This window comes from Papio anubis, chromosome 8 (genome assembly GCF_008728515.1).
Source record: "Papio anubis isolate 15944 chromosome 8, Panubis1.0, whole genome shotgun sequence".
Lineage (NCBI taxonomy): Eukaryota > Metazoa > Chordata > Mammalia > Primates > Cercopithecidae > Papio > Papio anubis.
The window spans coordinates 52,889,357-52,915,157 of record NC_044983.1 but is presented as its reverse complement, the minus strand read 5'-3'; positions in this window follow the sequence as shown (position 1 = coordinate 52,915,157).

Genomic DNA, 25,801 nt, shown 5'->3' with positions numbered 1-25,801 from the left:
GGAAAGAAAAGACTATGTGAAAAGACCAAACATACATTTGATCAGTACCTGAAAGTGATGGGGAGAATGGAACCAAGTTGGAAAACACACTTCAGGTTATTATCCAGGAGAACTTCCCCAACCTAGCATGACAGACCAACATTCAAATTCAGGAAATACAGAGAACACCACAAAGATACTCCTTGAGAAGAGCAACAACAAGATATATAATTGGAAGATTCACCAAGGTTGAAATGAAGGAAAAAATGTTAAGGGTAGCCAGAGAGAAAGGTTGGGTTACCCACAAAGGGAAGCCCATCAGGCTAACAGTGGATCTCTCTGCAGAAACCCTACAAGCCAAAAGAGACTGTGGGCCAATATTCAACATTCTTTAAGAAAAGAATTTTCAACCAGAATTTCATATCCAGCCAAACTAAGCTTCAGAAGAGAAAAAGAAAGAAAATTCTTTACAGACAAGTAAATGCTGAGGAATTTTGTCACCACCAGGCCTGCTTTACTAGAGCTCCTGAAGGAAGCACTAAATATGGAAAGGAAAAACTGGTACCAGCCACTGCAAAATCAAACCAAAATGTAAAGACCATTGAAACTATGAAGAAAATGCAACAACTAATGGGCAAAATACCCAGCTGTCATCATAATGACAGGATCAAATTAACACATAGCAATATTAACCTTAAACGTAAATGGGCTAAATGTCTCAATTAAAAGGCACAGACTGGCAAATTGGATAGGCAAGACCCATCTGTGTGCTGTATTCAGGAGACTCATCTCACATGCAAAGAGAAACATACGGGGCAAGGTGCACTGGCTCATGCCTGTAATCCCCACATTTTGGAAGGCCGAGGTGGGCAGATCACAAGGTCAAGAGATTGAGACCATCCTGGCTAACATCATGAAAGTCCCTCTCTACTAAAAATATAAAAATTAGCTGGGCATGGTGGTGCACCTGTATTCCCAGCTACTTGGGAGACTGAGGCAGGAGATTTTCTTGAACACAGGAGGTGGAGGTTGCAGTGAGCCGAGATTTTGCTACTGCACTTCAGCCTGGTGACGGAGTGAGACTCACTGTACGAAAAAAGAAAAAAGGTACACATAGACTCAAAATAAAGGGATGGAGGAAGATTTATCAAGCAAATGGAAAGCAAAAAAAGCAGAGGATGCAATCCTAGTCTCTGATAAAACAGACTTTAAACCAACAAAGATTTAAAAAGACAAGGAAGGGCATTACATAATGGTAAATGGCTCAATGCAAGAAGAAGAGCTAACTATCTTAAATGTATATGCACCCAATACAGGAGCACCCAGATTCATAAAGCAAGTTCTTAGAGACCCACAAAGAGACTCAGACTCCCACACAATAATAGTGGAAGACTTTAACACCCCACTATCAATATTAGACAGATCAATGAGACAGAAAATTCACAAGGATATTCAGGACTTGAACTCAGCTGTGGACCAAGTAGACCTAATAGACATCGACAGAACTCTCCACTCCAGATCAACAGAATATGCATTCTTCTCAGCACCACATAGCACTTATTCTAAAATTTACCAAATAATAAGAGGTAAAACACTCCTCAGCAAATGCCAAAGAATGGAAATTATAAGCAGTCTCTCAGATCACAATGCAATCAAATTAGAACTCAGGATTAAGAAACTCATTCAAAACTACACAACTACATGGAAACTGAACAACCTGCTCCTGCGTGACTACTGGGTAATGAAATTAAGGCAGAAATAAAGAAGTTCTTTGAAACCAATGAGAACAAAGATACAATGTACTGGAATCTCTGGGACACAACTAAAGCAGTGTTTAGAGGGAAATTTATGACACTAAATGCCCAAAGAAGAAAGCAGGAAAGATCTAAAATCGATACCCTAACATCAAAATTAAAAGAACTGGAGAAGCAAGAGCAAACAAACTCAAAAGCTAGCAGAAAACAGGAAATAACTAAGATCAGAGCAGAACTGAAGGAGATAGAGACACAAAGAAAACCCTTCAAGAAATCATGAATTCAGGAATTGTTTTTTTAAAGATTAACAAAATAGGTAGACCACTAGCCAGACTAATAAAGAAGAAAAGAGAGAAGAATCATTAAAAAACGATAAAGAGGATATCACCATTGATCCCACAGATTTACAAACTACCGTCAGAGAACACTATAAACACCTCTATGCAAATGAACTAGAAAATCGAGAAGAAATGGATAAATTCCTGGACACATACACCCTCCTAAGAGTAAACCAGGAAGAAGTTGAACCCCTGAATAGACCAATAATAAGAACTGAAATTGAGGCAGTAATTAATAGCCTACCAACCAAGAAAAGCCCTGGAACAGATGAATTCACAGCCGAATTCTACAGAGGTTGAAAGAGGAGCTGGTACCATTCCTTCTGAAATTTTCCAAACAATAGAAAAAGAGGGAATCCTCCCTAACTCATTTTATGAGGCCAGCATCATCCTGACACCAAAACCTGGCAGAGACACCACAAAAAAAGAAAATTTTAGGCCAATATCCCTGATCAACATCAATGTGAAAATCCTCAGTAAAATACTGGCAAACCAAATCCAGCAACGCATCAGAATGCTTATCCACCACAGTTAAGTTGACTTCATCCCTGGGATGCAAGGCTGTTTCAACATATGCAAGTCAATAAATGTAATCCATAACATAAACAAAACCAATAACAAAAGTCACATGATTATCTCAATAGATGCAGAAAATGTCTTTGATATAATTCAACACCTCTTCATGCTAAAAACACTCAATAAACTAGGTACTGATGGAACATATCTCAAAATAATAAGAGCTATTTATGACAAACCCACAGCCAATATCATACTGAAAGGACAAAAACTAGAAGCATTCCCTTTGAAAACCAGCATAAGACAGGGATGCCCTCTCTCACCGCTCCTATTCAACATAATATTGGAAGTTCTGGCTAGGGCAATCAGGCAAGAGAAGGAAATAAAGGGTATTCAAATAGGAAAAGAGAAAGTCAAATTGTTTCTGTTTGCAGATGACATGATTGTATATTTAGAAAACCCCATCATCTCAGCCCCAAATCTCCTTAAGCTGATAAGCAACTTCAGCAGTCTCATGATACAAAATCAATGTGCAAAAATTACAAGCATTCCTATACACCAATAATAGACAAACAGAGAGCCAAATTATGAGCAAATTCCCATTCACAATTGCTACAAAGAGAATAAAATACCTACAAATACCACTTACAAGGGATGTGAAGGACCTCTTCAAGAAGAACTACAAATCAGGGCTCGAGAAAATAGGAGGGGACACAAACAAACAGAAAAACATTCCATGCTCACAGATAGGAACAATCAATATCATGAAAATGGCCAGACTTCCCAAAGTAATTTATAGATTCAATGCACTTCCCATCAAGTTACCATTGCCTTTATTCACAGAATTAAAAAAAAAAAAAAAACTACTTTAAATTTCATATGAAACAAAAAAGAGCCTGTATAGCCAAGACAATCCTAAGCAAAAAATATAACAAAGCTGGAGGCATCACACTACCTGACTTCAAACTACACTACAAGGCTACAGTAACCAAAACAGCATAGTACTGACACCAAAACATATATATAGACCAATGGAACAGAACAGAGGCCTCAGAAATAACATCACACATCTACAACCTCCTGATCTTTAACACACCAGACACAAGCAAGCAATGGGGAAAGGATTCCCTATGTAATAAATGGTGTTCGGAAAACTAGCTAGTCATATGCGGGAAACTGAAACTGGACTCCTTCCTTACACCTTATACAAAAATTAACTCAAGATAGGTTAAAGATTTAAACATAAGACCTAAGACCATAAAAACCCTGGAAGAAATCCTAGGCAATACCATTCAGGACATAGGCATGACCAAAGACTTCATGACTAAAACACCAAAAGCAATGGCAACAAAAGCCAAAATTGACAAATGGGATCTAATTAAACTAAAGAGCTTCTGTACAGCAAAAGAAACTATCTTCAGAACAGGAAACCTACAGAATGGGAGAAAATTTTTGCATTCTATCTATCTGGCAAAGGGCTCATATCCAGAATCTACAAGGAACTTCAACAAATTTACAAGAAAAAAGCAAACAACCCCATCAGAAAGTGGGTGATGGATATGAACAGACACCTTTCCAAAGAAAGGTGCAGCCAACAAACATATGAAAAAAAGCTCATCATAACTGATCATTAGAGAAATGCAAATCAAAACTGCAATGAGATACCATCTCATGTCTGTTAGAATGGCGATCATTAAAATGTCAGGAAACAACAGATGCTGGAGAGGATGTGGAGAAATAGGAACACTTTTACACTGCTGGTGGGAGTGTAAATTAGTTCAACCATTGTAGAAGACAGCGTGGCAATTCCTGAAAGATCTAGAAGTAGAAATACCATTTGACCCAGCAATCCCATTACTGGGTATATATCCAAAGTATTATATATCATTCTACTATAAAGATACATGCACACGTATGTTTATTGCAGTATTATTCACAATAGCAAAGACTTGGAACCAACCCAAATGCTCATCAATGTTAGACTGGATAAAGAAAATGTGGCACATATACACCATGGAATACTATGCAGTCATTAAAAAAGAATGAGTTCATGTCTTTTGCAGGGACATGGATGAAGCTGGAAACCATTATTCTCAACAAACTAACACAGGAACAGAAAACCAAACACTGCATGTTCTCACTCATAAGTGGGAGTTGAACAATGAGAAAAAATGGTCACAGGGAGGTGAATATCACACACCGGGGCCTTTCAAGGGGTAGGAAGCAAGGGGAGGGATAGTTTTAGAAGAAATACCTAAGGTAGATGAAGGGTTGATCAGCGCAGCAAACCACCATGGCACATGTATACTAATGTAACAAACCTGCATTTTCTGCACATATGTCCCAGAACTTAAAGCATAATAAAAAAAAATGCTGTAATAAAACTATTTAAAATTCAAAAAAAGAAGCATAAATGTGTGTATGAGTGTAGCATGGACATACAAATCCATGGTCCATTATGTTCAATAATGATGTACATTTATGGCCTCAATTTAAAGCAAGTCCTCTCATACAGGACCTATTTGTCAACATTTATGAACATTTTCCTGAGTTTCTTATCTAGGTTATATCCACTGACTTTACCTTTCAGTAGCTGTTTCACTATTATTGTCACTATCTGACTTTAATATAGTGAACAGCAAATCCTTCAAATAAGGGTTTCTGATTTTATATGCACTATTTTAATTATTTTCTGACACAAATATGTGATGTATATATTCCCATACATATTTCCATCCCAATCTTTACTGTAATGTAGCAATAATCATAAAATTTTTTGTAATATGGTTTGTCGTTAATGTAAGGACTGCATTGTTACCTCATGTGAAAATTGATATCCACTATTTCTCATATCTCAGTGATTTAAGACAACAGTTATTTTATTCTTGCAATATTGCCAGCAAGATTTTGCACAGAGCTTGGCAAAGCAGTTCTTCTTGTCCCATGGTATTGATGAGGATCGCCAGGGGATGTTGAGTTGGTGCTGGCTCTTCTAGAGGGTCCAGCACAGCAACATTTGCTTGTCAGCAACCTTAGCAGGGGAGTTGAAAGGCAGGACTCAGGTGGAACTTTTGAGCAAAGCACCTACATGGGACCTCATCAAAGGCATTCTACTCGTTGGACTTTTTGCATGGCAGTCTTAATGGGTCCCAGGAAGAATATTCCAAGAGTTTTGAAGAGTTTTGATTTTGGGTTTTTATTCTTGCTTTTGTGTTTTACCAACAGATTTCTATACGGTCCCTATCATTTTCATGATACATGTATTTTAGATTTTAATTTTCTTTAGCATCTTGACCTTAAGCTTTAGATTTAATTTTTCTAGGTCACTTCAGTTATATTTTCCCTTGATTTGGTACCTCTTTTTCTTTACTCTCAAGTCTATGCCAAAGAGTAATATTTTCTAAATAAATGTAAATTGTTCCTGAATCTACCATTTAAATATCTTCTTGAAATAGCTACATAAGCAAATATGTCCTCGTATAATTGCCCTATTTGCATTCAATGCCAAAAGTAGGCCTATATTCAACAAGCATTTTTAGGCATCGCCATATGCATAATTGGTCGTGCACTTAGGAGAATTCAAAAGTGATGGAAGAAATGAGCTCTACATTTTTGCAGTTTATAATCTATTGCAAGAAGTCAGACAAACATGCAAAAATAAGACATTTACAGTAATAAAGAGAAATGTACAATCCATTCACATGTGCTGTAAAATATAAAACCAAATGTATAGTTTGTGTAGCAAGAGGGCAGGCAGGAATTAATCTTGAGGCAGAGGCCCCTGAGTAAGGTATTGAAGTAATGCTGGCAAGGTGTTTTCAGAGAAGAGGGTGTGGACACTCAGCAAGAAAGCAAAAGGGAAGAAGGGTGTCTGGGTTACAGACAAAAATTACATAACTATGATAAGGATAATATTTCTAGAGGTGGTAAATAGAACAAATTGCAAAGCAGGAGGTTAAGAAGCTTATACTGCACAATAAAGATTAAGGCTGGGTGTGATGGCTCACGCCCATAATCCCACCACTTTGGGAGGCTGAGCCAGGCAGATCTTTTGAGGTCAGGAGTTCAAGACCAGCCTGAGCAACATGGTGAAACGTTGTCTCTACCAAAAGTACAAAAAAATTAGCCGAGTGTGGTGGTGTATGCCTGTAGTCACACCTACTTGGAGGCTGAGGCAGGAGAATAGCTTGAACCTGGGAGGTGGAGGCCACAGTGAGCCAAGATCACATCACTCCACTCCAGTCTGGGTAACAGAAAGAGACTCTGCCTCAAAAAAATAAAAAAATAAACAAATAGATAAATAAATAAATTTCAAGTATGTCTTATTTCATGTGAATTGAAGTCATTTGTTATATATAAACATATTGTTATAGATTTACCTCAAGGAATAAAATCACATCTTATACACACACACACACACACACAATTATATATATATAGTGCATACATACACATACACTCGTGTGTGTACACAATTGTGTATGCATGTGTGTACACAATATATATAATTGTATATTATATTTTTAGAAGATAGATAGGTAGATGCATCCCAAAGGACCTGGCTAAGGGGCTCCTGCTTCAAGACTAATTCCTGCCTGCCCTCTTGCTATACTAACTATTTGGTTTTATATTTTACAGAACCGATCCATATATTGTATATTTTTCTTTATTACTATTATATGTAGTACACAAAAGCAAGTATAAAAACCCTTAACTTCTATTATGCTTTGCATATCTGCCTGACTTCTTGCAATAGGTTATATCGAAGCTTATTAATATGTATACACAATATATGTATACATTATATATATATGTGTATGTGTATACATAAAATTAACTCCTTTACAGGCAAAGGTGCACTTTTTAGTCATATACATATATATGCATATATATAATTTAGATGTGATGTGTTAAAACTTAAAAGACTTAAAAGTTTGCTTTTGCTTGCTGAGTTAATATTATTGTATGAGTGTTAACTTCCTGGTGTTGATAGTGTCATTTAGTAGGAAAGGAATTATAACTGGAGGAAGTTGGGTAAAAGGCAAATAGAAACTTTCTGCATTATTTATGTGGCTTATTGTGAGTCTTAAACTACTTTTTAAAGTTATATTTAAAAATAAGAAAGTTTGTCTTTTTCCTCAATATGAATGTAGGTAACCAAAGTACCTTAAAAAGAAAATAAAACTAAAGATTATTTAGTTGGTAATAGGTCCTAATAAAAGATAACTTAAGTAAAAAGTATCTTTTAACTTGAGAAAAGGATTATAGTTTATAAACAGAGCTTAATTCAAGCTAAATCATTAATTTTCTAAAGACTAGTCTGAAAAATCTGTATTCATTTTCAAAAAAGCAATCCAATTCTATGCACACATTCAATTAGGTCACTGCAACATTTTACTAATATGATAAAAACAAAGGATATTTTTACATATGTTTATAATTATTATGTTCTCTTTTCCAGTATTTTATATAGTAACAAATATCTCCTGCTCCTATGTTTTCCGGTACCTAAAAGCTATATCGAAGTATGTGGGAAATGGAATGAGCTTCATATTATTTTGATGATTGTATAACTACATTTCTGATGTTAGGAAACATGCTGATTTCTGCTTTCTTGGGCACTTTTTTGTTTGCTTACTGACAGAGTAACCAATCTTACTACATTTTAAATTTAGAAAAGAAAATTTGATTTTTAGCAAAGATGACACATATTTATGAGTAGTTTGTTTTCTACTTAAGTCAGCATTTTTAAAGTCCTCAAATAAGCACTTGGACTTTAAGAATTTAACCAAAGCACTTCTTCCAGCACTTCTTAGAATGAGACCACTCTTGTAAGTGGCTATTAAATGGGCTGTTTGCCTAAAATTCTTATCATCTTTGCATCTAATAACAACTTTTATCTTCAAATCTGCTAGTGTTTTAGAAATCTTTATTTCATTATCCACTATCCTCAAAGCTCTCCTGAAGGATAAGAAAATGTTTTTCTCTTCAATCTTTGTTCATTTCTCAACTGAAAAAGTTAGGACACAAAAATAAGAAGCGACTTTCTCAGAACGATTCTCATTTTCTGCAAAAACAGGTGATTATGGTAGCATTATGACCTTATCAGTCTATTGAAAAGAGAGCAAAATGCATATAATGCTTGTTATATATCTCCTAACCAGCGACCAAAAATCATAAAAGAGTTTTCCAAGGGAAGAATTCATGCTTACCTCAAGTATATCGTGAGTCTGATTCCAGACAACCATGATAAAGCAAATATTGCAATAAAGCAAGTCACACCATGTTTTTGGTTTCTCAGAACATAAAAGTTATGTTATGCTATACTGTAGTCGAATAAGTTCTCCGAACATATAAAAGTTATGTTATACTATACTGTAGTCTAATAAGTATGCAATAGCATTATGTCTAAAATAACAATTTACGTATCTTCATTATACATGCTTTCTTGCTAAAAAGTGCTAATCATCATCTGAGAATTCAGAGAGACCTCCTGTCTCGATAGCGATGGCGGCTGACTCATCAGAGTGGGAGTTGCTGTAAGTTTGGTGTTGTGGTAATTGTTAAAATGAGTCAGCAATGCAGTTTTGCCACACTGGGTGACTCTTCTTTTCCTGAAAGGTTTCTCTGTAGCATGTGATTCTGTCTGACAGCATTTTCCCCATAGTAGAACTTCTTTGAAAACTAGAGTCAGTCTTCTCAAACCCTGTTATTGCTTTATCAATTATGTTTATGGAATATTCTAAATACTTCATTGTCATTTCAACAATGTTCACAGTATCTTCACCAGGAGCAAATTCCATCTCAGAAAGCAATTTTCTTTGCTAATCCATAAGAATCAACTCCCCATCTGTTCAATTTTATCAGACTACAGCAAACTAGACATATTTTCAGGCTCCACTTCTGCTTCACGTTCTCTTGCTATTTCACCATGTCTGTAGTTACCTCCTTCACTGAAGTCTTGAACCCCTCAAAATTATCCATGAGTCTTGAAATCGACTTCTTTCAAAATCCTGTTAATGTCAATATTTTGACTTCATCCCGTGAATCACAAATATTCTTAATGACATTTAAAATGATGAAACCTTTCCATAAGGTTTCCAATTTACTTTGTCCATATCCATGAAACAAATCACTATCTATGACAGTTATAGCCTTATGGAATACATTTCTTAAATAATAAAATTGAAAATTAATATTTGATCCATAGACTGCAGAAGGTATGTTGTGTTAGCAGGTATAAAAACCACATTCGGCCAGGCTCGGTGGCTCATGCCTTTAATCCCAGCACTTTGGGAGGTCGAGGCAGGCAGATTACGAGGTCAGGAGATCAAGACCTTCCTGGTTAACACAGTGAAACCCCTTCTCTATTAATACAAAAAAAAAAAAAATAGCCAGGCGTGGTGACGGGCACCTTTAGTCCCAGCTACATGAGAGGCTGAGGCAGGAGAATGGCATGAATCCAGGAGGTGGAGCGTGCAATGAGCGGAGATCGTACCACTGCATTCCAGCCTGGGTGACAGATTAAGACTGCCAAAAAGGGCGGAGCAAGATGGCCGAATAGGAACAGCTCCAGTCTCCAACTCCCAGCGCCAGCGACACAGAAGACCGGTGATTTCTGCATTTTCAACTGAGGTACTGGGTTCATCTCACTGGGGAGTGCCGGACGATCGGTGCTGGTCAGCTGCTGCAGCCCGACCAGCCAGAGCTGAAGCAGGGCGAGGCATCGCCTCACCTGGGAAGCGCAAGGGGGAAGGGAATCCCCTTTCCTAGCCAGGGGAACTGAGACACACAACACCTGGAAAATCGGGTAACTCCCACCCCAATATTGCGCTTTAAGCAAACAGGCACACCAGGAGATCATATCCCACACCTGGCCGGGAGGGTCCCACGCCCACGGAGCCTCCCTCATTGCTAGCACAGCAGTCTGTGATCTACCGGCAAGGCAGCAGCGAGGCTGGGGGAGGGGCGCCCGCCATTGCTGAGGCTTAAGTAGGTAAACAAAGCTGCTGGGAAGCTCCAACTGGGTGGAGCTCACAGCAGCTCAAGGAAACCTGCCTGTCTCTGTAGACTCCACCTCTGGGGACAGGGCACAGCTACACAACAACAACAACAACAACAACAAAGCAGCAGAAAACTCTGCAGACGCAAACGACTCTGTCTGACAGCTTTGAAGAGAGCAGTGGATCTCCCAACACGGAGGCTGAGATCTGAGAACGGACAGACTGCCTGCTCAAGTGGGTCCCTGACCCCTGAGTAGCCTAACTGGGAGACATCCCCCACTAGGGGCAGTCTGACACCCCACACCTCACAGGGTGGAGTATACCCCTGAGAGGAAGCTTCCAAAGCAAGAATCAGACAGGTACACTCGCTGTTCAGAAATATTCTATCTTCTGCAGCCTCTGCTGCTGATACCCAGGCAAACAGGGTCTGGAGTGGACCTCAAGCAATCTCCAACAGACCTACAGCTGAGGGTCCTGACTGTTAGAAGGAAAACTATCAAACAGGAAGGACACCTACACCAAAACCCCATCAGTACATCACCATCATCAAAGACCAGAGGCAGATAAAACCACAAAGATGGGGAAAAAGCAGGGCAGAAAAGCTGGAAATTCAAAAAATAAGAGCACATCTCCCCCGGCAAAGGAGCGCAGCTCATCGCCAGCAACGGATCAAAGCTGGACGGAAAATGACTTTGACGAGATGAGAGAAGAAGGCTTCAGTCCATCAAATTTCTTAGAGCTAAAGGAGGAATTACGTACCCAGCGCAAAGAAACTAAAAATCTTGAAAAAAAAGTGGAAGAATTGACGGCTAGACTAATTAATGCAGAGAAGGTCATAAACGAAATGAAAGAGATGAAAAGCATGACACGAGAAATACGTGACAAATGCACAAGCTTCAGTAACCGACTCGATCAACTGGAAGAAAGAGTATCAGCGATTGAGGATCAAATGAATGAAATGAAGCGAGAAGAGAAACCAAAAGAAAAAAGAAGAAAAAGAAATGAACAAAGCCTGCAAGAAGTATGGGATTATGTAAAAAGACCAAATCTCCGTCTGATTGGGGTGCCTGAAAGTGAGGGGGAAAATGGAACCAAGTTGGAAAACACTCTTCAGGATATCATCCAGGAGAACTTCCCCAACCTAGTAGGGCAGGCCAACATTCAAATCCAGGAAATACAGAGAACACCACAAAGATACTCCTCGAGAAGAGCAACTCCAAGACACATAATTGCCAGATTCACCAAAGTTGAAATGAAGGAAAAAATCTTAAGGGCAGCCAGAGAGAAAGGTTGGGTTACCCACAAAGGGAAGCCCATCAGGCTCACAGCAGATCTCTCGGCAGAAACTCTCCAAGCCAGAAGAGAGTGGGGGCCAATATTCAACATTCTTAAAGAAAAGAATTTTAAACCCAGAATTTCATATCCAGCCAAATTAAGTTTCATAAGTGAAGGAGAAATAAAATCCTTTACAGATAAGCAAATGCTTAGAGATTTTGTCACCACTAGGCCTGCCTTACAAGAGACCCTGAAGGAAGCACTCAACATGGAAAGGAACAAACGGTACCAGCCATTGCAAAAACATGCCAAAATGTAAAGACCATCGAGGCTAGGAAGAAACTGCATCAACTAACGAGCAAAATAACCAGTTAATATCATAATGGCAGGATCAAGTTCACACATAACAATCTTAACCTTAAATGTAAATGGACTAAATGCTCCAATGAAAAGACACAGACTGGCAAACTGGATAAAGAGTCAAGACCCATCAGTCTGCTGTATTCAGGAGACCCATCTCACACGCAGAGACATACATAGGCTCAAAATAAAGGGATGGAGGAAGATTTCCCAAGCAAATGGAGAACAAAAAAAAGCAGGGGTTGCAATCCTAGTCTCTGATAAAACAGACTTTAAACCATCAAAGATCAAAAGAGACAAAGAAGGCCATTACATAATGGTCAAGGGATCAATTCAACAGGAAGAGCTAACTATCCTAAATACATATGCACCCAATACAGGAGCACCCAGATTCATAAAGCAAGTCCTTAGAGACTTACAAAGAGACTTAGACTCCCATACAATAATAATGGGAGACTTCAACACTCCACTGTCAACATTAGACAGATCAACGAGACAGAAAGTTAACAAGGATGTCCAGGAATTGAACTCATCTCTGCAGCAAGCAGACCTAATAGACATCTATAGAACTCTCCACCCCAAATCAACAGAATATACATTCTTCTCAGCACCACATCGTACTTATTCCAAAATTGACCACGTAATTGGAAGTAAAGCACTCCTCAGCAAATGTACAAGAACAGAAATTATAACAAACTGTCTCTCAGACCACAGTGCAATCAAACTAGAACTCAGGACTAAGAAACTCAATCAAAACCGCTCAACTACATGGAAACTGAACAACCTGCTCCTGAATGACTACTGGGTACATAACGAAATGAAGGCAGAAATAAAGATGTTCTTTGAAACCAATGAGAACAAAGATACAACATACCAGAATCTCTGGGACACATTTAAAGCAGTGTGCAGAGGGAAATTTATAGCACTAAATGCCCACAAGAGAAAGCAGGAAAGATCAAAAATTGACACTCTAACATCGCAATTAAAAGAACTAGAGAAGCAAGAGCAAACACATTCCAAAGCTAGCAGAAGGCAAGAAATAACTAAGATCAAAGCAGAACTGAAGGAGATAGAGACACAAAAAACCCTCCAAAAAATCAATGAATCCAGGAGTTGGTTTTTTGAAAAGATCAACAAAATTGACAGACCACTAGCAAGACTAATAAAGAAGAAAAGAGAGAAGAATCAAATCGACGCAATTAAAAATGATAAAGGGGATATCACCACCGACCCCACAGAAATACAAACTACCATCAGAGAATACTATAAACACCTCTACGCAAATAAACTGGAAAATCTAGAAGAAATGGATAATTTCCTGGACACTTACACTCTTCCAAGACTAAACCAGGAAGAAGTTGAATCCCTGAATAGACCAATAGCAGGCTCTGAAATTGAGGCAACAATTAATAGCCTACCAACCAAAAAAAGTCCAGGACCAGATGGATTCACAGCTGAATTCTACCAGAGGTATAAGGAGGAGTTGGTACCATTCCTTCTGAAACTATTCCAATCAATAGAAAAAGAGGGAATCCTCCCTAACTCATTTTATGAGGCCAACATCATCCTGATACCAAAGCCTGGCAGAGACACAATAAAAAAAGAGAATTTTAGACCAATATCCCTGATGAACATCGATGCAAAAATCCTCAATAAAATACTGGCAAACCGGATTCAACAACACATCAAAAAGCTTATCCACCATGATCAAGTGGGCTTCATCCCTGGGATGCAAGGCTGGTTCAACATTCGCAAATCAATAAACATAATCCAGCATATAAACAGAACCAAAGACAAGAACCACATGGTTATCTCAATAGATGCAGAAAAGGCTTTTGACAAAATTCAACAGCCCTTCATGCTAAAAACACTCAATAAATTCGGTATTGATGGAACGTACCTCAAAATAATAAGAGCTATTTATGACAAACCCACAGCCAATATCATACTGAATGGGCAAAAACTGGAAAAATTCCCTTTGAAAACTGGCACAAGACAGGGATGCCCTCTCTCACCACTCCTATTCAACATAGTGTTGGAAGTTCTGGCTAGGGCAATTAGGCAAGAGAAAGAAATCAGGGGTATTCAGTTAGGAAAAGAAGAAGTCAAATTGTCCCTGTTTGCAGATGACATGATTGTATATTTAGAAAACCCCATTGTCTCAGCCCAAAATCTCCTTAAGCTGATAAGCAACTTCAGCAAAGTCTCAGGATACAAAATTAATGTGCAAAAATCACAAGCATTCTTATACACCAATAACAGACAAACACAGAGCCAAATCATGAATGAACTTCCATTCACAATTGCTTCAAAGAGAATCAAATACCTAGGAATCCAACTTACAAGGGATGTAAAGGACCTCTTCAAGGAGAACTACAAACCACTGCTCAGTGAAATAAAAGAGGACACAAACAAATGGAAGAACATACCATGCTCATGGATAGGAAGAATCAATATCGTGAAAATGGCCATACTGCCCAAGGTAATTTATAGATTCAATGCCATCCCCATCAAGCTACCAATGAGTTTCTTCACAGAATTGGAAAAAACTGCTTTAAAGTTCATATGGAACCAAAAAAGAGCCCGCATCTCCAAGACAATCCTAAGTCAAAAGAACAAAGCTGGAGGCATCACGCTACCTGACTTCAAACTATACTACAAGGCTACAGTAACCAAAACAGCATGGTACTGGTACCAAAACAGAGATATAGACCAATGGAACAGAACAGAGTCCTCAGAAATAATACCACACATCTACAGCCATCTGATCTTTGACAAACCTGAGAGAAACAAGAAATGGGGAAAGGATTCCCTATTTAATAAATGGTGCTGGGAAAATTGGCTAGCCATAAGTAGAAAGCTGAAACTGGATCCTTTCCTTACTCCTTATACGAAAATTAATTCAAGATGGATTAGAGACTTAAATGTTAGACCTAATACCATAAAAATCCTAGAGGAAAACCTAGGTAGTACCATTCAGGACATAGGCATGGGCAAAGACTTCATGTCTAAAACACCAAAAGCAACGGCAGCAAAAGCTAAAATTGACAAATGGGATCTAATTAAACTAAAGAGCTTCTGCACAGCAAAAGAAACTACCATCAGAGTGAACAGGCAACCTACAGAATGGGAGAAAATTTTTGCAATCTACTCATCTGACAAAGGGCTAATATCCAGAACCTACAAAGAACTCCAACAAATTTACAAGAAAAAAACAAACAACCCCATCAAAAAGTGGGCAAAGGATATGAACAGACATTTCTCAAAAGAGGACATTCATACAGCCAACAGACATATGAAAAAATGCTCATCATCACTGGCCATCAGAGAAATGCAAATCAAAACCACAATGAGATACCATCTCACACCAGTTAGAATGGCGATCATTAAAAAGTCAGGAAACAACAGGTGCTGGAGAGGATGTGGAGAAATAGGAACACTTTTACACTGTTGGTGGGATTGTAAACTAGTTCAACCATTATGGAAAACAGTATGGCGATTCCTCAAGGATCTAGAACTAGATGTACCATATGACCCAGCCATCCCATTACTGGGGATATACCCAAAGGATTATAAATTATACTGCTATAAAGACACATGCACACGTATGTTTATTGCAGCACTATTCACAATAGCAAAGACTTGGAATCAACCCAATTGTCCATCAGTGACAGATTGGATTAAGAAAATGTGGCACATATACACCATGGAATACTATGCAGCCATAAAAAAGGATGAGTTTGCGTCCTTTGTAGGGACATGGATGCAGCTGGAAACCATCATTCTTAGCAAACTATCACAAGAACAGAAAACCAAACACCGCATGTTCTCACTCATAGGTGGGAACTGAACAACGAGATCACTTGGACTCAGGAAGGGGAACATCACACACCGGGGCCTATCATGGGGAGGGGGGAGGGGGGAGGGATTGCATTGGGAGTTATACCTGATGTAAATGACGAGTTGATGGGTGCAGCAGACTAACATGGCACAAGTATACATATGTAACAAACCTGCATGTTATGCACATGTACCCTACAACTTAAAGTATAATAATAATAAATAAATTAAAAAAAAAAAAAAAAAAAAAAAAAACTCCCAAAAAAAAAAAAAAAAAAAAGAGAGGAGAGAAAAGAAAAGAAAAGAAAACCACATTCATCTCCTAATACATTTCCATCAGGCCATCACGGCTTTTGGGTGATTTAGTGCATTGTCAATGAGCAGTAACACTTTGAAAATAATCTTTTTTGTCTTGGGCATTAGGTACCAACAGTGGGCTTAAAATATTCAGTAAATCATGCTGCAAACATAAGTGTTGTCACTGTGCTTTGTTGTTTCTAGAACTTAAGTTGGGTAGATTGAGCACAATTCATAAAGACCTTAATATGATTGGAAGGGTAAATTAGCACTGGCTTCAATTTAAAGTCACTAGCTGCATTAGCTCCTAATGAGAGAATCAGTCTGCACTTTGAAGCTTTGAAACCAGGCATTGAATTTTCCTCTCTAACTGAAAATCATAGCTGGCAACTGCTTCCAATCGAAGGCTGGTTTATTGACACTGAAAATTTGTTTTTTTGGTGTGGCCATTTTCATCAGTGATCTTAGCTAGATCTTCTAGGTAAATTGTTGCAGCTTCTACATCATCATAAGCCACTTCACCTTATATGAGGGTGACTTCTTTCCTTAAACTTCATGAACCAACCTCTGCTAGAGTCAAACTTTTCCTCTGCAGTTTTTCCATCTCTCTCAGCCTTCACAGACTAAGAGAATTAGGACCTTGCTCTAGACTAAGTTTTGTCTTATGGGAAGTTTATGACTTTCCTTAATCTTTTATTAAGACCACTCAAACTTTCTCCATATCAGCAATGAGGCTGTTTTGCTTTCTTATCAGTCACATGTTCACTAGAGCATCAGTTTCAATTTCCTTTAAGAACTTTTATTTTCCAGTCAAAACTTGGGTAACTGTTTGGTACAAGAGGCCTAGTTTTTGGCCTGTGGTAGCTTTCAACATGCCTTCCTCATGAAGCTTACTTATTTCCAGCTTTTGATTTAAAGTGAGATGTGAGACTCTTCCTTTTACTCAAACACTTGAACTAGAAGTAGAAGTGGAGCTTGAAGCGGGCCATTGTAAGGTTATCAATTGGCCTAATTTCAATTTTGTTGTGTCTCAGGAAATAGAGGCCAGAAGAAAGGGAGGGAGGCAGAGAAATGCAGGTCACTGGAGCAGTCAGAACACCCACAACATTTACCAATTAAGTTTGCCATCTTATATGTGCATGGTTTGTGGTGCCCCAAAACAATTGAAAAGTAACATCAAAGATCACTGATCACAGACAACCATAACAGATATAATAATAATTTAAAAGTTTGAAATATTACAAGAATTACCAAAATTTGACAGAGATGCAAAGTGAGCATGTGCTGTTTTGTTTTTTAAAAAACTGAAGCAAAATATTTGCTCAGCACGAAATTGCCATGTTTTGTAAAATATGCAACATCTGTGAACTGTAATGCAGTGAAGCACAGTAGAAAATGGCATGCCTGTAGTGTTCTGTAGGTGATCAGAGCGACCTTAAAGCCCAGGAATAATTGATACAGGAGCTAGAAAGAAAGTATTTAGGCAGTTAATAAGGGTAAAAGATTCCTCAGCAAGGCTTCCCTTTTAAGAAAAGCAACTCCCAAATCATTTTTCTAACAAAGAGCAGCCCATAAAATCGAGCTGCAGACATAGGTAAGCAAGCTGGAAGCTTGCAGAGGTGAATGCCAGTAGCTGTGACAATAGGAAAAGGCTACCTGGGGACCAGGCATGTTCAACATCTTTTCCTTTTCTTTGTCAACCATGTGTACAGTAAAGAAACAGGCAACATGGTACTGGCCAGGTAGAAAATCCATCTGCATAATAAAAGATTAGAGCGGGGCAGCCAGTTTCTTTGTGCATTATGCAAATGGCACAGCTGGTCTGACCAATCTTTGTGTCCTATGTAAATCAGACACAGTCTCTTCAAGCTCATCTATAAAACCCCGTGCATTTCACCATGGAACCAGAAGATCCACTCAGGAGCCACCCTCTCTCTCTGCAGAAGAGGAAGTCTTTTTTTTACTTTTGCCTATTACATCTCCTCTCTTAACCTCACTACTTGTGTGTCCACATCCTTGATTTCCTTGGCGTGAGGCAATGAATCTCAGGCATTACCCCAGACAAATGACACCACTTCATAATGAGTTCCTTTTATATAAGCAACAAAGCAAAGGAATAATATATAAGGCCCTTAATGGATTTATTTAATGACTATTTATGTGAGTTATCTATTGTTTGGGGCCACTGAGTTTTAAATAGTAGTTCTTGACCAACGTCTTTATTGTAATGTCTGTTTGAGATAAAGGATGCTACTGAAAGTCCATTCATTCTTTAATCAATATTATAAACTATGTACTATGGATTAGAGACTATGAAATAGGAATATAATACCAAATACTTTAGCAGTTAAGAGTGTGAGTTTTGGAGTCTGACTTCTTCTGTTAAAATTATATCTCTGACACTTAGTTGTGGACTTGGTTAATTTTTTATTTTCAATTTTCTGTCCCTCAATTTATTCATCTGTAAAAGGGACATAATTATAAGGCTGACTTCTTCTTAGGTTATTTGTGAGGCTGAAGTGAAGTGCTAAATGTTAACTAATATCATTAAGATATAACCTCATGGACCAGGCATGGTGGCTTATGCCTGTAATCCCAGCATTTTGCAATGCAGAGGTGGGAAGGTCACTTGATTCAGGGGTTTGGAACCAGTCTGGCTGGGCAACATGGTGAAATCCCATGTCTACAAAAAACACAAAAATTAGCTGTGTGTGGTGGTGCAAGCCTGTAGTCCCAGCTACTGAGGAGGCTGAGGCCAGAGGGGTCAAGTCTTCAGTGAGACATTATCGAGCCACTTCACTCCAGCCTGGGTGACAGAGTGAGATCCTGCTTAAATAAATAAATAACAAATAAATATATTTATATAAAACCTCTATTCCACTCTCTGGAAGATAAGAGTAAATATGGAGATACTATAAAGATAGCAGTGTGCACCAGATGCAATGCAAGATGAGGCAAAAATAGAGGTGAATATATACTGCAGAGCTGAGAAGTCTTTGAGTGAACTTGACACTGGAGATGAATTTGAAGGAAGATGAGAGCTTGTTAGACGAAATGATTGGAGAGCAGGCACAAGGGGACACCAGGATAGTTACCTGTGAACACACAGAGAGGCGTAAAATCATGCCAACATTTGCAGAGTTGCAGGAAACTCCATTCTGCTGGAGAAATCATACATATGGAGAGAGTGAAAGGAGATAACATTGAAGAGGTCTGACTAAATTTAGCTGCCTTCAGGAAGCAGGACACTTGTGAAGCAGGAAATTGACTGATACAGATTTGTGTTTTAGAAAAGTCTATGTCTGCCATCAATTTAGAAGGTGAAGGGGAGGTATCACAGCAGTTGCAAGAAAATTGGTTAGGGGATCTAGCAATTCTTTGACTGGTTGAGGTAATGGTAGTATGGAGAGAAAGAACTTTTTGGAAGTTGGTAATATGGATGGGATGTGCGGATGTGACTATGAGGAGATGGAGTCAAGGATGGACTTCAAATACAAAATCTGAGCAACTTGTGGGATGTGTACATAAACATGACCTGGAGGCATTTGGGTATGAGGGTCTGAATTTCAGCAGAATATACTAGGCTAGGGGTATTGATTTGGGAATCAAAAAATTAAGTGGTTGTTGTGGCCAAGGGAAAACATTAGAAATCTAAAGTTAGAGTTGTGGTGAACACTAATATTTAAAGTAAGGGTTGAGAAGTCCAGTGATAAAAGAAAGCTCAAGTATCAAAACAATTTCAGAGACAGTAATCAGTGTTAAATATGCAAAAAAGGTAAGTGTCATCAGTGTTAAATATGCAAAGAGGTAAGTGTTCACTGGATTTGCCAGTTTGGATGTGACTGAATACTTATTAAGAACAGACCTCCTAATCTAAGAAGGTAACTGGAAAACACCGATTTTTTCTTTCTGTCTGTCAGTTATAAAGTTAAATATTTGCTTAAGATTTTTAAACACCTGTTTACCTCCCTGATGTGTTTTTGTATATATACATACATACATATATATGTGCATATATATAAGTCATACACATATATGTTAAAAACATACATATATTACTGCCATATTTATATGTAAGAGTCTAATGTTTATACATGTATACATGGACTTTTTTATATCACTGACCACAAACGATTTTAAGTAAAGTAGAACTTCTTGAAGAAAATATGACTGAAACAAATCATGAAATACAAATAAAACTTACCTGTAAAAATGTGATAATAAACTAGTATTTGGTCTTGTTTGATTTGAATATACTACCTAGTTTTGGTTTTGGTTTTGGTTTGCTTGCAGATTCTAGGCCACAATTTCAGGTTTCCAGGCAAACTCATAATTGTGAGATTTATTTATTTCTCATGGAGTTGAAGACTATTCCAGATTCTGATTTATATATATTGAAGCCATTAAAACTTGAACTGATATATTCTGAGTAGAATAGAATTAGAAGTTCTTCCCCCAAAATGCTCCTTAGATGGAGAATTCACCGGTGTGCTTTCACTGAACTCAAAATGTATAAACAAACACGTCTCCATGTATAGTTCAAAGACATTCAAAGTCACAGCAAAAACAATTATACAAAATACAATTTAATATTTAAAATGTAAAAGTTTTGTCTTCTAGATAGTGAAATATACATTTAACTATAAAACCAATTGTTTTCAAAGGAAACCATTTGAATGCAGTTTTAGGTCTACAAATATTAAGACTTGTAAAATAAAATCTTGAAGAATTATTGCTCTTAACAGGTTTAAAAAAGGATTTAAAATTATGTATTTTCAGGGAGATCGAAACCTGTCTTAACTGTAAGGAGACAAAGGTAGTCAGCCCCTTGATGTTTCAGGGCTGAGGATAAGAAGCTAATGGAACTCCTTTCCTGAAATAGGTGGTGTATTTTGGGGCTGGAGTAACTGAGTCTGTTTGTATTGCTTATGAAGGAATACCCAAGGCTAGGTAATTAGCAAAGAAAGAAGAGGTATTTAGCTCATGGTTCTGCAAAATACATAGGATGCACGGTGTTAGCAACTGCTTCTGGTGAGGGGTTCAGGCAATTTCCAGTTATCCTAGAAGGTGAAGGAGAGCAGGCATCACATGGCAAGAGAGGATGCAAGAGAGAGACATGGAGAGAGATGGGAGGGACACACCGCGATGCTTTCAACAATCAGATGTTGGTAAAACTAACTAAGCAAGAAGTCACTCATTATCACAAGCATGGCACCAACCATTCATGAGGGATCTTCCCCCATAACCCAAATACCTGCCACAAGGCCACACCTCCAAAACTGGGGATTTGAACATGAGATTTGGAAGGGACAAATATCCAAACTACTTTAGATAAAATGTATATTATTCTTTTCATAAAACCCTGGTGAGACTTCAGACATAAGATGAGCTACTTTGGGGCTTAGACCTTCTCTGGAAGTTCTAAAATTAGAAATTTAGAGATACTATTTAGGATTGCATAAAGGTTATCTTCAGTGATTTTCTTGCTAGATGATTCATGGACAGTCAATTGAAACATCAAGGAAATGGCTGAAAATAAGATAAGCATCCAAATGAGATAACACCATACCAAATGGGGAAGCGATTCAAGATCCTCGGTTTTTTATCTACTGAAAGAGCTTTTTTGGATGAGCATAACTCTGCCCCACCTGTTTAGGGAGGGAGGTGAATGGATTATAGGGGTGGTTCCCCCATGCTCTTCTTATGATAGTGAGGGAGTTCTCATGAGATCTGATGGTTTTAAAAGGGGCAGTTTTCCCCTGTGCTCTCATTTCTCTGACCTGCTGTCTTGTGAAGAAGGTGTCTGCTTCCCTGTCTGCCATGATTGTAAGTATCCTGAGGCCTCCTCATCCATGTGGAGCTGCAAGTCAATTAAATCTCCTTTTTTTATGAATTACCCAATCTCTAGAGCAGTGTGAGAATGGACTCATAGAGAAATTGATGCCCAAAGAAGTTGTATGTCTTACCTGAAACACTAAAATCAGTATTAGAACTCGATAAATTTTCCATTGGTTCATATTGCTTTCTAGAATAACATTTCATCATATATGTGTGTGTGTATATATATATATTTGATATACACATATTTGTTACATTATATATATTTATATATCAAATTTGATATGTATGTTAAATGTGATATTTGAAATTAAAATAGTATATGTGTATATAACCTTGTTTACGATGTGTACCAAATATTAAATTAAAACCTACTATTTGAGCTATTGCAATATTTAAAATAGTTTAGTTTTTACTTATTCAATTATCTTTCTCTCTTCTTGATTTTCTCACGCATATCTTTTACACCTATATTTCTCTTAAACAATACACCTTTCAGATAACATCTGTGTTTTACTATGTACACTTTTATTTTCACGGTCCCTGTTGCCCTATCTTTCAGCTTTATTATTTTTAACGTAAGAATCAAATATTCTAGTCTTTGTCTTATCTTTCAGGACATAAAATGTAAGCATTTGCACAAGTATGGAATGTTTTGTGACTTTAATTGAGTATAGTATTTAGTCATATTTTGAAAGACTAGGATAAATATTTTATTAGATAAAACAACCCAGGAACTTGAGATGATATGCAAAGAATGTGAGCTTGAGATAAACACAATATTATTAAAAATTATACAATTATGTCCATAAGTTAACGACTCATCAGAATCATAGGATATTTTAAAAATGACGTCTGTAATTGCTATTAGCAAGTAATAACCATAATACAATAAGTTAAGCTTTAAATAAATTTTGCTCTTTTCTTTGTCTTCAGTCATCTCCAGAGCCTAGGACAATATCATCTTCTCCCTAATTCCATTATTACTTCTCTCTAAATATTCTTTAGTTTTTATCCAGGATGATCTTTCTTCAACTTTAATTTTAGGTTCAGGGGTACACTGAAGATTTGATACATAGGTAAACTTCTGTCATGGGATTTTGATGTGCAGTTTGTTTCATCACCCAGGGATAAACCCTAGTACCCAATAATTATCTTTTCTACTCCTTTCCCTCTTCCCACTCTCAACACTCAAGTAGACCCCAGTGTCTGTTGTTTTCTTCTTTGTGTTCATGAGTTCTCATCAATAAGCATATACTTATGAGTGAGAACATCTGGTATTTGCTTTTCTCTTCCTGCATTAGCTTGCCAAGGATAATAGCTTCCAGTTCCATACGTTATTCGGTAAAATACTTGTAATCTCATGTTTTTACAGCTGCATGGTATTCCATGTATATATGTGCCACATTTTCTTTATCCAATCTGTCATTGATGGGCATTTAGATTGATTCCATGTCTTTGCTATTGTGAATAGTGCTGAAATGAACATACATGTACATGTGTCTTTATGGTAGCGTGACCTATATTCCTCTGGGTATACACCCAGTAATGGGATTGCTGGGTCCAATGGTAGTTCTGTTTTTAGCTATTTGAGGAATCACTATACTGCTTTTCACAATGGTTGAACTAATTTAAACTCCCACCAACAGTGTATAAATATTCCCTTTTCTCTGCAGCCTTGCCAGCATCCGATATTTTTTGACTTTTTAATATAGTCATTTTGACTGGTGTGAGATGGTATTTCACTGTGGTTTTGATTTGCATTTATTAATAATCAGTGATATTGATCTTTTTTCCCATGCTTGTTGGCCACACGTATATCTTCTTTTTAAAGTGTCTGTTCATGTCCTATGCTCACGTTTTAATAGGGTTGTTTTTATTTCTTGAAAATTTCTTTAAGTTCCTTATAAATGCTGGATATCAGACTTTCGTCAGATGCATAGTTTGCAAATATTTTCTTCCATTCTGCGAGGTGCCTGTTTATTCTGTTGATAGTTTAATTTGCTGTGAAGAAGCTCTTAAGTTTAATTAGACCTCATTTGTCAATTTTTGCTTTTGTTGTGATTGCTTTGGTGTCTTTGTTTTGAAACATTTGCCTATTCCTATGTTAAAAGCTCTCAATAAACTAGTGAAGAAACATATCTCAAAATAATGAGAGCCACTTAGACAAACCCACAGTCAATATCATATAGAATGGGCAAAAGCTGAGCCCATTCCCTTTGAAAACCAGCAAAAGATAAGCATGCCCTCTCCTACCACTCCTATTCAACACAATATTCAAAGTCCCAGCCAGAGCAATCTGGCAAGAAAAAGAAATAAAGGCATCCAAATACAAAGAGAGGAATTCAAAATAGTTCTGTTTGCAGAAAACATGATTCTATATTTAGAAAATCCCTTAGTTTTGGTGCAGAAAACATGATTCTATATTTAGAAAATCCCTTAGTTTTGGTCCAAAAGCTCCTTTGGCTGATAAACAATTTCAGTGAAGTTTCAGGACACAAAAATCAATGTACAAAATCACTAGCATTCCTAAACACCAAAAACAGTCAAGTTGAGAGCCAAATTAAGAAGGCAATCCCATTCACAATTGCCACAGAAAGAATAAAATACCTAGAAATATAGCTAACAAGGGAAGTCAAAGATATCTACAATGACAATGACAAAACACTGCTTAAAGAAATCAGAGAAGACACCAACAAATGAAAAAACATCCTATGCTCATGGACAGGAAGACTCAATATCATTAAAATGGTGATACTGTCCAAAGCAATTTATAGATTCAACGCTCTTATTATCAAACTAGTAATAACATTCTTCACAGAACTAGAAAAAACTATTTAAAAATTCATATGGAATGAAAAAAGAGCCCAAATAGCCAAGGCCATTTTAAGCAAAAAGAACAAAGCTGGAGGCATCACATTACCTGACTTCAAACTATACTACAGGGATACAGTAACCAAGATAGCATGGTACTGGTACAAAAACAGGCACATCGACCAATGAAACAGAATAGAGAGCCCAGAAATAAGGCTGCACATCTACAACCATCTGATCTTGGACAAAGCTGACAAAAACAAACAGTAAGGAAAAGATTCCATGTGTATATGTGCCATGGACATGGTAAAGTGGTATCAGAAGAAATAAAGAAAACGCATATTTGTGATGCTGAAATTATTTTTTAAACGATAAGATTTTAAGATACGGTTGCAACATAAGCTGTGTTTACATACATTCCATAAAGTTCTCAGTAGAATCTATTACATAGAAAATTCAAGCAAAAATGCCACACTTTCCCTTCAATCATATGACTATTTCTAACAATATGCTTTTCTTGCTTTGAAATTTTAGGCAGTTACTGACCTTCACCTCTTTACAGTCCATTTGCAGTCTTCTATTTGCAGAAATATAAAAGTGAGAACAAAATTCAAAACTCACAGAAAAAATATAGTGGTGTAGAATGCCCACTTATACTAGCCAGTATCTGTTATTGCTTCTAGTTTAAGTGCATTTCTACATTTAACCCTAAGATGCTATGTTTTTGTACAAGTAGACACAACAGTAGCTGATTCTGAAGAGAAGTTGGAAACTGTGAAAGATACAT